At 43.7% G+C, this 15,697-nt stretch overlaps 1 protein-coding gene across 12 annotated transcripts in view; it reads right to left on the bottom strand.

Moving 5' to 3' along the window:
• ST7 (suppression of tumorigenicity 7) overlaps nucleotides 1-15,697 on the bottom strand; it is a 151,562-nt gene that overhangs the window by 95,271 nt on the left and 40,594 nt on the right. The gene's annotated exons all lie outside the window — the stretch shown is intronic.

Genomic DNA, 15,697 nt, shown 5'->3' with positions numbered 1-15,697 from the left:
TCTATTCCTTTTCCTTATATCTATTGGTTAAGTTATTATGCTCTGGTCATTTACTATATTGAACAGGAGGAAAAGGGCATATCAAGATAAAGTATGCCAGGACCCGAAGTATCTTCTACAAACATAAAAACAGGTTTTCAAAAGAGCTGTCTTTCAATGGTCCCGAAGCAAACCTTGCTCACAATCTGCAATCTTTTATGTGTATTTTATCACTATTATTCAGAACCATTGCTAGCAGCTGTATCTATTAATAATTGTTAATAATTACCATTATTATTTTGATCACAGAAAGTAGAGCTATCCACTTGGGATCAAAAATAAACTTGCATCTTTCAGGGACTTGTCAAGGTTTTGCATGTGGATGACACTACTTCAGTCACAGAACAAACACATAAATAAATACAAATGGAAACATAATTGAATATATTAAAATTAAATATATTTGTATGTTATATAAATATAATCCACTATGGAAACTGCTTTTTTTTTTTTTTTTTTTTCTGACAGTAGCTGGGCTGGTTCTGGTTTTCCCTACCGAGGGAGGAGGCAGAGTTAGTTTAGTCCATACAAGGTTGAGAGAGAAGAATTTGTTTTGTGTCAGGGGGAAATAAATGATGAAGGAATCTAGAAGTCTCATCACACTAATACATGACTTTGAATACCTGTGGGGAAGACACAGGCAGTTGCTGTGCTCAGTGTCTCCCCTTCTCCCAGTACTGAGTGTAATTATAGACAGCAGCAACAGATGTTGCCAATAAGCTTAAAAGGAGAAAGGGAAGTGGTGGGAATAGAAACGCAGTGTCATACAGAGAAAAACAACACGAGGAACACCTGAAAACGCAGTGAGTTTCTCTCCCCCAAAGACAGACTGTGGCAGCAGTGCCTATCTCCCTCCCACTGCAGTTAAACAGATGGTTGCAAAGGCTGTAACAGTACAAAGATCACAGAATATCCCGCAAAGCCATAGAAGGAAGGAAACCGGTAGCATTGCTTAATAGTCTGCTTATTTCACAGTCAAGTGGATTGCCAAGCAACTAAGCTATAACAAGTCCCATATTTAGGGGAAGAAATGTTTGTCTTCTGTCTGTCCCTGCTTGCAAATGGCAAGTGGAGGGCATTTCTAAGCCAGATAATTTGAGTACAGCATGTTCCCCAAGCCACAAGCCCATGCTGCAGAGCAGCCAGTGTTAATAACAGCAACAGTTGACACATGCACCTTGCCAGAGTCCAAGTTTATCATCACCACTGTGACTTTTACCCTCTACTGCTCAAAACAGAACAAAAGACCACCGAAAACCCCTGCAGTTACTCAGGAATCTCATATTCCCACGTTACTTAACATGACTGGACTTCTTTAGGATTACATAAATGACAACTCTTGATGGCAAAAAGAGCTTGATTTGATTGTCTACGCAAGTGCATCCAAAGCTGTTTGAGATGCATAGGGGAGCTGATACACTGACATAAGGCACAGCCAGAATACCCCCAGGGACCGACAGCTGGAGGCCAGGTGAAATAGGAATGTCCTAGGGCATCTGAAATGGCTCTAGATGCCTCATTTAGGCAACTGAGCTGAGCCACAAACAACACCTGCGTGTCTTGCACTATTCAGCTGCATCACCCACAAATAAAAATGGTTTAGTATTGCTATTAAAAAGCACTTAATATACGAGTACAAATATGTAGAGTGTGTACATTTGAAGCACTTCTTAAATCACTCAGAAAGATTAGAAATGTAGTATTCCTTCTGAATACAAGCAGACATTGAAAAGTCTCACCCAAGAGAATCATCTTGTAAACACAGCGTTCAAGCCTGAAGAAAGATGTGGTTACAGCAAACGACAGAAGACGCTAAAGGGTAACACTTCAAGACTCCATGTAGTCAGGCATCTATCCCAGAGCATCCTGCTGCTGGAGAAGGACAATGCAGTAACAAAACAAGCCTACAGGTCATACAGGTAAGTGTGGCAAAACGACCCCAGTGTGAGCCATCAGCACCTGTGACATTATTTCAAGGGTAAGTCTAGTTGGTCCATCTCAGCCCTACCAGCCCACAGGAGAAGACGTACTTATCTGAATGCTTTGATAGACATTTACTATCTCATTAGCGGCTTTTCAGGAAGCACCTGACTACCTTTTTTTTCAGAAGATATGTCTCTTTCCCTGGCTCAGCTCTCTAACATTGATGTTTTCCAGGATTCTGTCTAATGGTAATAGAATAAAATTCAAGGTGTGATGAAAAACTATAATGGAAGTGTACAAGTAGTACTACAGCCTAGGCTGTTATCACATTAATGCCCAGCTGAAATATTAAAGAATGGAAAAGAACTGTTAAAAAGTAATGATTTAAAACAATCAGCCAATTTTGAAACGGATTCTTTTTTAAATTTGCTGTTTTATTTCAAATGATAGAACCAAATTAATGACAAAATCACTGTTTTCCTTCAATCGGAAGTGATACTAAGAATCAAAGTAGAATTCAGCAATGGAAACATCCACTGGCTGACTGGTGTTAAAATTTGATTGGAATACAATTAAAATGTCTTTGCTTGGGAAATGACTGCATTTAAAGTTGCTGTTTTCAGTTCCAAATTTACTATACTGCATAGCCTTGACTCAATTCCTCTTTGCATCCCGAAACTCACGTTGACAGCAGAACCCCCCAAGCCCACAAGTGACAGCAAGCCTTCTCCCTGAAGGAAGATGTAATGTAAAAAGGTAACATCTAGCTTCTTTATTACATACAAGCTCTATGTAATAAACATTGTATGCATATGTAAAATGTATATTACATACAATCAGAGCACATAAACATGGTCTTTTTCTTTTACCCAGTAACTGCCACAACAACCACAGAACACAAAAACGGGGTTATCAATAACTGCAACATACAATTCTGACATTGCTTTAAGCAAATGCTGCTCTGCAAACACATCAGGTACCTTCTACTAAGTACAGGTCCTTGCTACTAAATGACTTTTAAATCTTGCTCAGAGCAGATGAAATTAGTGATTGGAATTGGAAGAAGCACCGCATTGTGCAGACATGTATTGGGGTGAAAGTGCTTCCAGCTGTGAAGCTGTTGTAGCTGAAGAGCAAATTCTCTTCCTTACCTTTTAAAGACGACCCTTTCCAGTCTGCTCGGAGACCAGAAAGTCCCACCGAACAGGGAACTTAACTACCTAACAGGACTTGATGCAAAGTCTTCTCTCAGAATTAGGTGCTTAACAAAATAATCCACCACAAAATTTCCAAGGAAACATCATGAACTGTAACTCCACAAATCAGGGTGGCCATAGCAAGGCCTGGAGTGTAAAAACCAGCCAGATGTGTTTGTAGCGGACAAAGTGAGCAACTCTGGTGTCTGAGATGCACCGCACATCACATGGAGCCCCATCAGCCAAACTACATGCAGTACCGGCAGTCAGTCACTAGCAGCAAATAAAAAAAGCGACAGGTTCAAGATAAAAATATGATACGCTGCTCTGAGCCAAATAACTGAAGGCCATGTCATAGATAACAATAACTCTTTTCTCTAGATGCCTGTTTGCTTCTCTTCTCCTGGAAGACAGGCTTGTTTTCCTCTTACTTCTCTTTCTTACCTTTTAAGGGATTCTATCAAAAAAGAGCAAGTCTTTTAGCTTCAGAACAGATTTATATCCACTTTCAAAATACTCAATGCCTGTTAATTGAAAACACAGATGTACCTTTTGGCTACCTACACTTTGGACACTTTGAAAGTCAGAGACCCAGTGAAGCCCTCTCCGTAGCAGATCAAGCTCTCTAATCCTGGTCTGTCCACCACAGACCGAGAAATGGCGTTTTTTAGGTTTACTGAATTAATTCAGTGCACCTTTTTATGTACAGGCAACCTATCTGGCATGCTGTATGGGCTGCAACAGAAAGGAGAGCATCACGCTTTTACAGCTGCGGACTGTGAAGACCAAGCTTCCTGTGAGAAACTGAAACACTGACTGTTGGAAGTGATCATACAGCACATGAAACAGTGGCCCGAGCAGTGCTTTCCTCCAGTCATCTTCGGAGTTCTGAAAAACAGGGAAGAAAATCGAGGCAGGTCTTCCAGTACGTTCCTACTGCGTATGCTGAAAATGCCAGATTTTTCAGAGTGAAGGGAAAACTTTCCAGCAGGAAAATCTTCCTGGGGCTATACTGGTGACGCTGAATGGGTGAATAGGCTTATGCTCAGAAATCCGAGTTCTGAATACAAGTGCCCATGGAGCAGCTGGAAGCTGCAGGAGATCTCAATAAGCAGAGACTTTCAGTTACTTTCTCTGAACTACACGATACTAGATCTAAAGCAAGCAATGGATTGAAAGGGATCTCACAGTAGTTGCAGCTGAAAGGAGGGGAGGCATCACTAAAGAGGGCATAAATGCATTCCCTGTACTCGCTTGTTCCTTAGAGAAAGAGAAGGGGAAAAATTAAATGGAAATGCCTTATTTTCACAGGAGCTGAAAATAACCCGGCAGCCCATGGGAAGGCACAGCTGGTACTCAGGCTTATTGCTGCCATGAAGGCTGAATGGCTAGCAGGATTAGGAGCAAGCCAGGCTCAAACAAAACAGCATCAGGCAGTTTCTCCTCTCCCCCGCTCCCACCCTACCCCAGGTCTGCTCTTTCCTGCTAACTACACCATTAACTCACATCCCACTATTAATTCAGCTTCAAACGGCAGGCTGCGCCGATCTGTGGACAAGATTACAGCTTGGGCTCCTGCCCATTTTGTTACAGCACAGATTGCTTCCTGTATTGAAGAGGGAACCATCTGGGAGGAAGACCAAATGCTCGGCTACTTAATTGGTGCTTTCAGTAAAACAGCCTATAGTCAGGATTGACAGACGGAGAGAAAAATCACAAAAGCAGCCATCAGAAAGTGAGGGAAGGAAAAAGGAGCCTGCCTCCAACTCCAAACTCTGAAAAGATTTGGAAATAAAGCAGGATTTGCGTCAACTCCCTCAATTCTGAATCACCTGGGTCGTCGCAGCTTCACCACACCAGTCCTAGAGACACTGGCCTATTTTCCCACCCCAAGCAGGAGCAGAAGGACTGGCTCCATGGACATTCCCACAGCAGTCAAGGACTGTGTGATAACATCTAGTATGGCAAATTATCTACCACCCACCTTCTCATCTAGATATTGGAGTAAAGAAAGACTGATGTCTTGCTTTTAATGTCTAGAATGGCCTCATTTACGAGAATCGCTTCAATAGCATTTCCAGCGTTTTCCACCACTTCCATTTTACATCTTAAGGATGTCTCTTGATTTCTTCATGTGAATGGCAGCAGGTCTTCTTTACGGAAGGGTGGGCAGGATTAAGCATTCCACCATCAATCCTGTTCACATCTGCCCCTCCTACCGCTTCTCTCACCTTCCCCCCTCTCTTACACATATATACTCCAGGTGCCTATTTGGCATATGAGATTTTAGCTCTCACACTTTTCAAATCCCCCACAACTCAAGAATTTACTATTCCAGGATATTCCATGTTGCAGTCTTCCTTCTCTCTTCTAGCTCATCACACCTCCTCAGGTTTTTTTGTTGCTCAAGAATGAAGATGATCTGACCTCCTCCTTCAGGTTTCCAACTGTTCCTCTTCTTCAGCCTATTTCAGTCTCCACAGATCAGACATCTAGCCCATACTTGATTTTGCAACAGCTTGCAGAATGTACGTTGTGCTCAATTCCTGTTCTTGTCAGAATCTCAAAAGTTTTTAAACCAGCTTAAGTTTAGTATTTAGATCCAGAACAGAACATAAACAGTAGGCTGTTTGGTGGAAAGACTAACTTTTATGCCGCCTTGAACGATGGTTTAAGTGCTGAACTATTAGATAACACCCCCATAAATTTAAGAAGGCCCTTTTTACCCTGCGCGCTCAGAACTGTTCGATGATCTGCCACTATGGATCAATAGACATGTCTCTAGGCCTTCCCACAAGCAAGCATCTCAGGGAAGAATGATTGGGCAATTAACACTACCTAGTACCCATTTTCTTGGCACCCTCCAAATATGTATCATTAGCTTTGTAGAAACATCACCAAAGGGCCCACTGCACAGCCGCAACATGAAAGAAAACAAAGTTATTCATCTGTTACGCTTAGAAACGGTAGTTCACCTTCAGCAAATGTGCTGAATGAACTTTAAACCCTTTATCAAAGGGCATTCATGCTTGTTAAGAAACCTGAGAGCACAGCAAACAACGTGATTATTTCAAGTTTCTGAAAACTAAAAGAAGTGTGATGAAAGACATTTTAAAAAACCAAACAATAAACCATGGTGATGTTTTTACATTAATATAACCTTGAAGTACCTTGATCTGCCTGAACCCACATTCTGATGCAGTACAGTTCATGGATATTCTTATTTCAGCTAAGAGGGTTTATTTCAATTAACCTTAAACCCTACAGCTTGTTAACTCCATCAAGTCCATCGAGAACCTCTGAAGGTTGTACCATCTTAATTAACCTTGTTAAAAAAAAAAAATCCACACTTTTATTTAAACCTATGTAAGGACACATACAAACCTTGTAAGAGATCATGTACTAGTTCTGAAAACAGTAATCACAGAAAAGACCGATCTCATCAATCAGCCTAAGCTCTTAAGAACACAGCACAAAGGTTTTCAACACCTATTTAGCACGGCTCAAACCACCTCAGCATGCTGTTCCCAAAGAAAAGGTGACCAGTGCCAACTGCCAACACTCAAACTCGACTGCAGTGACTTGTACTGTAGGAAAAGCGCCGTTGTTGACTTATTTTTGGACATCAGCATCCTGCTGTAGCTGGTGTGAAGTCACTTGCACAGAAGCGACCAGATAAAACTTTAGTCCGTGAAGGCTGTGTTTTGCCTTGGGCTCATGTGTAAGGTCCTGAAAAAAAACAACTTTAGAAAGAAAAAAGGAAGTTACCTCTACTTTTGCTCATAACTAGCACACCATTCTTCTTGCAAAGAATGAAAACAAATGAAATGTTAGAAAACAAGGTGATTTATAAAAATTTACCAAATAATTTATTGGCCCATCACAACTATCTTGTTCACCAATCATTCTGTAGTTTAATGTCTCAGACTGCTGTTCACAAGATTATTTTGATTAGATTTTATTCTGACTATATCCACTGATAACTTTTGCTGTTATTTGCCTGTCAGTCCTCATTTTTTTTCTTCAAAATTATTTAATCAGACCAATTCTGTGAGTTTGGATGCTAGAAAGAAGCACAGCCCTACAAATATGATTCAAGTTTAGGATTTAATAGTTGCACATCTTTCCCTTTGAAAGGTATTTCTAGATTGAACTTCTGAAATAAAAATGGGACTAACAGCCACGTTGTAGCCAATTAAAGCAACCCAAACCAACAACAAAGCAATCAGTAACCTAGAGCAACTGATTTTCAGAGTTGACATTCCAGTTTCTGCAAGCCAATTTGGCAGCATAATCCTCCCTTACCTGTCCATAAGGCAGCACATGAGTCAGCTGCGATGCGGGCTTGCCCGTGGTGCCCACAATAGACCTCCACCCTCATCTGTCACTATACAACGCTTCTGGAGATGAATGGCTAGTCCAATTTCCAGATATATGTAAGCTTTTGGGCTCCCCACACACAGGAACAACAGGAGTTACTGCCTGCCATGGAGCTGAACTCCCTGGCAAGAAGCAGTAAGACCACATCTTCACATCACCAATTATAGGCTATACGGGGAGAGAGCTCCAGGCTTTTCCTTCACTAGGAAACAACTGAGTCTGTTTTACAATCCCAGCGAAAACAAGGCAGTTCTGCTTTTAACTCACAACAGCTGTCAAAGTAAAAAAAAAATAAATAAATTTACTCACATACTACATACCTAAATACAAACTGGGAGCTTTTTTTAAGTCCTTCATCCATAGTTAGACTGTTCAATGACATAGAGACACCTCTTTCTTCTTGGTGCAAACCAAAACAGATTTGGAGTACATACAAATCAGTGAACTAGCGGAGAATAACTGAAAATGCAGACGCCATGTGTTTACTGCCAGACTCGCTCTACAGTGACGGTGGCTGCACTGATGTTCCAGATCAGAGTCACATCGCTTTGTTCCCCCAGGGAAGCCCCTTGTGTTTAAGGGGATACTATTAAATTTGGGAAGTCCATACATGAGCCTTTTCTTCTCGTCTTTTTTCATAATTCTGTGTATTTATCTATATTTTATGGAAAAAATAACTGAATGTCACTATAGACACACAAACACGTCATAGCCTAACTAAATGCCAGGCACGTAGTTCACTGAACTCCTGCAGTACAGGGCACTGATTTTAAATCTACAGCTTCATCCCTCTCTGACACGCAGCCAAGATCGGTAGGGACTCTAAGTCATTAGCATACACGCAATGCCCCAGAGCGAGCAAGCTAATGTCTCTCTGCATCCAGATGGATGCTGCAGGCTGTGACACGCAGTGCCCACAGCAGTGCCACCTTCCATGGCATGGAGGTGTATCCTAGCATAGTGAGAACCCCAGCTGTGAAAATATTTGTATCTACGAAGATAACTCTAGAAAAGGTCCTGTGTAAAGGCCTTTGATTACCTGTTCTTTGTGGGACCTCTCTCTGTTGTGACAGACTACCAGTGCTTTATCCTGGGTAGGCAACTTAATCTCTTGGTCATCATAGCTGTTGTGTCCCTATGGGCTGGGGCAACACCCTGTAGTCCCACTATAGCATGGCAACTGTAAATGGTACTAAAGATGATGCAGTATGTCTTACCACACTTGAGAAATCCTTCCTTTCACTGCCATCTCCTTGTGCTACCATAACACTCCTGCTGAAGCCTCAGAAAGACATCGCTAGCAGGTCAGCAGCTGTAAAGGAATCTGCTCCCCCTTGCAGTGCCACAGAGCATCTCTTCTGTCCTGTGACTGATTTGGGACACCATATCCTCCTGTTCATGCTTTACGCCTCTCACACTTGGGTGGTTTCTTGGAGGAACTTCCACTCTTGAATGTGATGCTTACATCTCAGATCTTGCTGCTTTTTATCTGGCTGCTCATCTCCACCATTTGGAGCTTTTCTCCATCCATCTGCACAGGCAGCCTGATTATCACCCTCTTCTCTCTGTGCATAGTAACCACAGCTTATCTGGATTTATCACTGTGGACCACACAAGCAGCAGAGGACACAGAGAATAGCCAGGCAGCTAGACCTTGCTGAATTACAGGAACACTTTCCCTGGCTTATTTAACCCTCTAGCAGATCTCTGCCTCTACTCACCGCCTATAAAACTTCCAAGGGTTTTTAGTTGGACTGTTCAGGCTCATGTCCTCATGGATGACAAAGCACAGCACGGAATCTTCACACACATCTTGGTATGTTTCTTTACCAGCTAATTTGACATTTCTGATCTACTGTATTCTCTTTGATAATCTAAATCAAAGCCTGAGAGTATTTTATCAGCAGATGGATGGATTGAGTGACTGGTTATTACCTCCATGCAAATGTAGTGGCAATTTACTGCCACTGCAACAGTCCCAGATACCTTACCAATGCAGCTGTCAGGAAAAAAGGTTAGCGGTGCTAGTATTTTCCACATTAATCTCTTTTCCTGAATGTTAATCCTTTTTAGGATTTTTCAGTATTGCTAATTATGGTGCTTTTCTTTTCTTTTTTTTTTTCTTTTTTTTATTTATATTTTCATATTTGTGACTGGCAGTATTTACCTTGCGCCCAGTCACTTCAGGGTCAGTGTGACACATTAAGTATCAGCAAGCCAGTGATTTATGCAGTTCAGGTTCTGCTTGGGATGCTATCTTCTTACAGCAGTTCTTCCTTTTCTTGTAGCAGAGATCTTACAAGTGAAGTCAGCTGCCATCTTCTGAACTCCATGGAGCTGTAATATATGTCCTTCCCCTCAGAATTTGCTTTCTAGGGTGTCCTTATCATACAATCGCTTACTACTCTTAAAAAATGCAGCAAACGCACTAAATGAATATCCGATCTCCTTTTTCTACCCCCATCCAGGAACTTCTAAAATATGTAATTGAGTACATTTTCCTTTTGCTGCACTTGTACAACAACATCTTATCAATATAAAGACCATATCCTCTTAAAACTCCTCGATGCACATTTTAATGGGTACTTCTACACTCGGACAAGTACAGCAGGGAACCCAAATGTGCAACAGCTTTCCAAGCTGTTTCTAGCAGTCAAATAAGTCGGCATTTGCTGGAGTGATGACATGGTATGAAACCATATAATCACTGTAGACTGCAGAATCACTGGGCTCGTACGTGGCACGTTAAACATGAGAGGCCAAGGGGGATGGATAAGCTTGCCACTGGCATCTTAGGAAACCTCCTCACGGCTTCTTAGGCTAAAGAAGCTTTTGAGCACAAGGCACATTCTTCAAGAGCTCATTCATTCTCTCATCCTTCCCTGCTCAAACTTTTACAAAAGCTATTGTAAGGGCTATACAAATGTGGAAAGTCCCCACTAAAGCAATATACTTTCTCTGAAAAGCTCACCAACTTTGTACCGCTTTCACCACAGGCTCCTGCTTTAGGCTGGAAATGCTATCTAGCATGCTTTGAGGGTCAGTCACCTCAGCATCCTTCGTTTCACTGCACCAAGGAAAGATCTTCCCAACCACTGGATTTCTCAAAAGAGGAACACCTAAAAATATTTCCCATCTAATGCTGGGAAGCAATGGCACATTCCTTGGTCTAGGCAGAATATGGGTTCACTTGCACTCCCACTCCCGGTTTCTGAGCATCTCAAGTTGATCTTTCAGCATAAGCTTCACCTTGATCAAACACAGCAAAGCTAGCCAGTCTTCCACTGAGCTACACTGGATTGTGGGTAGCAAGTGGTTTTCTCTGTAGCTGTACAGCTTACTTTCCTAACACAGAGCCTCAGCATCCTATTCTTTAAAATTGGAAACATAATAGCATTTCTAAGATTCTGTAATCTCTTCATTATAGACACTGACCTTCATATGAAAGGGTCTAAACAGTGACGTTACATCAGTATTTTCACCAAAAAGGAAAGATATCCATTTATCTTGAAACCTGGTAACTCCCTGAATCCCACATGCTCTTCTCGTAGCATTTTACAGACCTTTTCCTGGAGCTTCAAGGATCAAGCAGGGTGTTCTAGCTATGATGAAAGGAGAGGACTTAGATTGTTCCATGAATAAGTTTTTTTTACCAGGCATACACATTAATTGCCCCCAAATTATATGAAACTCTACTGCTTCTACCCCAGTTCAAACAATCCGACGCAGTCCTCACTGCATGTACTGCACTCCCTATCTGGGTCAAACGGCCCAAAGGGACGTTCTTTCAGTCGTCCTCGGGCATAAAGATTTATCCCAATCTCTGGTCCTGTAAATCAAACTGGTCAAAGATGAAGCTTGTTTTGATCTCATACCATTTCATAAATAGGCAGATGCTTTGAGATGGTATCTTTCACCGGCCCTAACTTGGAGATCAGTCCTGCTTTGAGGGAGGTGCTGGTCTCGTCAACCTAACTTATTCTATGATTTTTGTCTTCCATCTGAAAGATCTTTTGTCACCTTTGACCTATCACAGACCCCTTCCACTAATTATAGCTCACACTTTTAGCTACGGCAAGGACCAACCAATTCGACAATCTGAAAAACAAGGTTAGCTCATTCACTCCATGAACACTGAGATTTCTTCCGCGGTCGAAAAGCTCGCGTGTGGACACAGCTACACTGGAGACTAGCACTGCATTTGGTAACTTTGTATCAGATCCTTCCAACTGTTAAACCAACGAGATAGGAAAGGTGAAGCAAGCTGCAAGAACCAAATTGTCCAACACTGTCAAAAGCACGAGCCAAATCTAGCCTGCGAGATGTCTCCTTTCATTTTTTCTTTGTGGAAGAAGAAACGGCAAGGTGCACTGAGACTTTCCCAACAGCTGCCTGCCTGTAAACAAATTCAACTGCCGTTAGTGCTCCCTGAGAAGGAGGACTGAGCTTCATGCCCCTGCAGAAGCTCAGAACCTCCAGAACCCTCTCTTATCTCATGTTTCTGTTTTTTAAAAACACATTTGTTTAAAAAATAACAATAATGGCACACAGTAAATCCTCAAAATCTACTGTAAAGTAGGAGGTGAGATGACATTTTCCCCACAAATATCTTGACGTTTCACTGATGAATTCATCAAGTCTATCCCTTTCATAATCTATGTCTACTCTGGCATTTGATGCTGCTGTAGCCAAGCCTCTCTTGGAGGCTTTGCCTCTTTTGCCTCTCTTGACCTGGTTCTGCAATTTGTTCAACAGCCCTGACTCTATGGGGAACAGTGAGAACCTCAATAGCCAAATAGATGGGTGTAAAGTTACAGCTTCTGGTATGTTCCTGTAACCTCTCTTTGACGTAGAGTTGCCTGAGAAACCAGCAAAACATCATTGTGAAATTGTGGCTGTCACTTGATGCCAGGTACCTGTACTTGCTGTTACTACCAGCCCTGGAAATTCAGGATGGCAGTGGGCTATTTCTGCTCAAGAAAGAAGCCATGTCGTCACCTGCCAGTTCAGTGGAGCCCGCTCTCACCAATGCTGCCATCCCACTAGAGTTTCAACAGTCATGCCCCACCTCTCCTTGTGCCACTGCTCATTTAACCACCCTGTGACCCAGCCTGGGGAGCCAACTCTCCTGCAGGCTGGGGTGGGTACTGATGCTGCAGAAAGGAGAAGGCAGGCACACCAGCCCCCGACAGCAGCACTTGTGCCCATCAGATTGTCCTTGCTCTTAATAACTGATGCTAGGATGTCTCACTTCTCCACTGTTGGCTGCTGCTGTTTTACAGGGGTTTATAAAACTACTTTTCCAATCAAGTACTTTGTGCAGTCTTTCCTATTTATCACATTCTGGCTGGAAGAGGGTTTCAGGAAATAAATCCCCAGGAACAAAAGCACTTTCTGAACAGACAAAGCAGAAGACAGTACAGTGAGCCTGGGACAAGCACAGCAGCTCTCCCTGGCACACTTAGGTGGACAAGTTTTCTCCTTCTCCACAGCATTCCCCAGCTCCCTGTGGAGAGCAGCCTTTCAGCATTAGCTTCGCGGTGGACGAAACCTGCACTTCCCCCTGATTTTGCGCTTCTCCTGCCCTTTGGTCAGCTCTCCTTCAGTCCAAAGTTTCTGCTCTTTCCAGAGTGCAGCTGCTGACTGGGGCCACCATAAGCATCTCCCTGAACAGCACAGGCTGGAAGAGCACCTCCCAGACAACCTCCCATGTATCTCTCGCAGTTTAGCATTGCTGCTAGGTTAAAATACCCTAGCATGAACAAGCACAGCAGTACTGAAAACATCATGTCAGACTTTCACAGCACGGATCTGGGTCCTTTCAACAGTGCTGGGGTGAGCGGCGTACACGCGTGTGTGTGCTTGCAGCTTCGTACTGACTTACTCTGGCAGGGGTATGTGAAGCACATGTGGTGCACACTCTCAGACATGCATGAAATGGCTCTCTGAGCACCTCTTTGCTTGCTTTACAGGCTCTGAACGGCACCCTGTACCATTTCTCCCCATTAGACAGACAGATTTGGTGAAGCCACGTCACCATGACCTCCCTTGGCACTGGTGAGCCCCACTGACTGTGGCTGCTCTCACATTTCGCTTTCATTTGTGCCTGTGTCGTCTCTCCTGTAGGCCTGCAACTGCCAGTACTATGAGTTAGAGAAGGGATGTTTGGTGGTTGCAGCCCCTAGGCTTGGGGTTATTGCTTCTCTCTGAACTGGTATCCTTCTCACGGGGACCAGCCTGTCGCTTGTTCAGAGCGCCACCGCTTCCCCACGCAACACCACCTTCAAAAAAAGTCATTCTCAACTCAATGCTTTATCAAACCAAGTTTTATTTACCCCCCACAGAATACGAAACAATTATGGCGAGCAGATAAATCTGTCAGGTCAGCAGGAGAAGTGGCGCGGGACAGAGTCACCCCCCTCCCATGCATACAGCCCCCTGCCACCAGCCTGGTGACGCAGCTGCAAGTGGATCGACACAAAAGCACCAAAGATGAAGGGTCTCTGGTGCATACATTTCCCATGGCGATTATAAAGAAGACACGTGACTGATGGAAAATACTGGGCATGACTGTACGGCAACTACCCTGCCACAGCACAACCCTTCCCACGGACACTTCATGGGTTTTTGCTCTGTGTACTCTTTCCTCGCTCATCACGCGCCATAGTGTTCGCAGCTGTTTGTGCATGGCCTGCTGCCTTACCCCCCTTTACAAGCTGTCCTTGCCTGCTGTTTGTCTTTCCCTGCATCCAGGAGGCGATAAGCAGATGCCTGTGCTTCTACAATGGCCCTCAGCCTATCTTTTATCGCCCTTCTGACTGCTGTTAAAAGCAAAAAAAAAACCAAACAGGACTGCTGACTGACAGTTGATTTGACATTTAAAACATTTTGACACTGAGTGATAAAATAAAGGTTCTAAACCAGGATTTGCTTCTGAGCATTTTTCTTGTTTTTTTTAATCAGAGAAAAGAGAAATAAAAGCCTACGTACTAACTGTAAACAGCAGGATTAAAAAAAATATAATCGCCTCATTTCATGCCTTTTGGACAGCAGCAGAAGTGGCTTATGTTGCACTTTCAAGGACCAGATGATACTGTATCTCATTCATTTTTCACTTGAATTATTTTGTGTTTTAGATAAACAGAAATATTAATAATTGGTCGCACTGTTGTCACCCAACAGCTTGGAAATACGCAGAAGACAGGAGGAGAGGGAAGGACAAAAAACCCCTAGCTGCGACTGCATTTTGGTTAAATTGATTTTGTTACAGCTTGCTTTCTTTGCAAGCAACCCCGCCATTCCCCCAGCAGCGGGTCAGGCAGGGCTGGTTACGCAAGGGCTGCCCTGTGCAGGCAGGCGTGAGGGGCATCACCAGCAACCCCGCGCCCTGCCCGCCTGCCAGCCCCTGGCCGCAGCAGGCAACGGGACAGCCAGCCCCATCTGGAGAGGAACCCAGGTGTTCCCAGTGGCCCCTGGGGGAGGAGGTCCAGGCCTGGGCAAAGGTGCAGGGAGGACATCTGAACAAAGGTGGTGAGGCCACCACGCTGCCTTCATCTTTGTCAGACCGGGGAGTGCAGGCAGGCACCGGCCAGAGCCTCTGCTCACATCAATGGCAACTGGCCGTGTGGCATTTAACCCCCTTTTTAAAGGCAAATAATACTGGTAGACCCTTCTGGGAAACAGGTAGTGGCTGTTACAGAAGCTCCTAAATTGTGGGAACCATGGAAACAAAAGCAGCCACAGCTGCTGGCGGTCAAACCCCGTGACTTTTGCCCAAAGCCCGATGTGACAAGCAAGCCATTTACTAATGCACCTCCTAAAACAAGAGGACCACAAAACCCAACAAGGCTGGACAATTTGACTTGCCGAGTATGCAGTACACACTTTCTGCAAGAGGGCAGTTACGCCACTGACTATCTCAAAGCACCTTGATAAGCGTTCTGCAGACCCCATAGACACCCAGGTGGGGGGGGGGGGGGGGGGCTTACAGGTCTGGCAGGCTACAAACAGATGCAGCTACAACATTTGGCATCTCTGCTCATGCTCCACTGACCCAGAGCTGCAAATGTGTTTACACCCATGCATGAAAAATGGCCCCCCAAACAAAAGAAATCTAAAGGCACGTTTTGTTTTTACGAAGCCTGACCTTGACCAGGTGT

The sequence above is a fragment of the Falco punctatus genome, assembly GCF_963210335.1.
Source record: "Falco punctatus genome assembly, chromosome: 6".
NCBI lineage: Eukaryota > Metazoa > Chordata > Aves > Falconiformes > Falconidae > Falco > Falco punctatus.
This window is presented reverse-complemented; position numbering and strand designations above follow the sequence as displayed.